We start from the raw sequence: 1,361 nt of genomic DNA, 5'->3' as shown, positions 1-1,361 counted from the left end.
GTGTGTATATATATATGTATATATATATATATAAAACAAGAAATAGAAAATTATTTGTTGGTGATAACATGTATGGTTATATCATTGATTGAACCAGTATACGATGTATGTTGGATAGAAATCTTATTTTATATACTGTATTGATGTATAGTAAATGAATGTAAATAAATAAATAAATAAATTACTTTTAAAAAAAAAAGAGTATCAGGAGTGATAAAATCTCTTTTGAAGAAAATCATCTGAAGATTTCTTGGAGAGCACAATTTTAAGAAAACGTAGAAAGAGTCTACTAGAATTTGTGCACTCTTGCGAATTTGTCAAGAGACATTTGGAGTCCAGTGGGTGGCATGGAGGTTAAGATATTGGATTCCCATATGTCTGACTTTGTGATTTGAAAATAAGTGGCTTGAAAATCATGCCAGGCGGGACCAGCAGTTGCCATAATGGCGTGTTGCTGGACTCCCATGTAGTCGGCCACGGTTCAAGTCCCGGACCTGGTAGCTTAAACTCACACCAGGCACGTGTGTGTGCATGCCCAAGATCCTGAGAGGAGAATGAAGGAGAAGAGATTGAACATGGTCATCCCCCCCTGGGGGTGGGGGGTGGGCGTGATTCTTGCTTTCTGTCTCTCTGTCTCTCTGTGTAGTGCCCTGGTCACGGAATTTCAGAAAAACCACAAGGAGCCGATACCACTATAAGCACATGAGGGTCATTTTTATTCAGGCTTGAGCCAGGACTCTCAGTCTTACCGACACAGCAGTCAGAGTTGAGAGCCCCATGATAGTTGGGCTGGGTTTTTATTTGGCTGTTGAGGGGGAGGTCGATGGGTGCTGAGGAATGCACTCACACAGCTATACATTGGCTGCAGATTTCAAGAAGCAAGTTGTCTTTTACTGATTGGTCTTCAGACCATTAAGTTGGGCAAGAAAGGTACTTCAGGTCTCTGGTATTTCTTTTGTTCTTTTCATTATGACCCTCTCTTACTTGAGATGGCACTGATTCTCAGCAAGGTGGGTTTAACAAAATGAGTCCCCCTCCAAAGAAATGGAGTCACTCTGGTCCTTCATCTGTCTCTCTCTGTCTTTCTGGCGGGTGCACATGCCCTAAAATTTATTTTTAAAAAATCACGCCAGGCATGTGTGTGTGTGCACCCAAAATTCCAAGAAGAAAGTGGAGAAGGGATTGAGGCATGATTGTACCCCTTAAGGGTGATTTCTCACTTTCCTCTTTCTGTCTCTCTCCAGCAAGCACACATGCCTTATGTCAAAATCTTAAAAAATATATAGAGAGAAAGCGAGAGAGAGAGAGATAATGTCATCTGAGCACTGGATCTCTACGCTCCCAATTACCCTCATGAAAGT

Source organism: Tupaia chinensis, unplaced genomic scaffold, assembly GCF_000334495.1.
Source record: "Tupaia chinensis unplaced genomic scaffold, TupChi_1.0 Scaffold145151_1, whole genome shotgun sequence".
In the NCBI taxonomy this organism is placed as follows: domain Eukaryota; kingdom Metazoa; phylum Chordata; class Mammalia; order Scandentia; family Tupaiidae; genus Tupaia; species Tupaia belangeri.
This window is presented reverse-complemented; position numbering follows the sequence as displayed.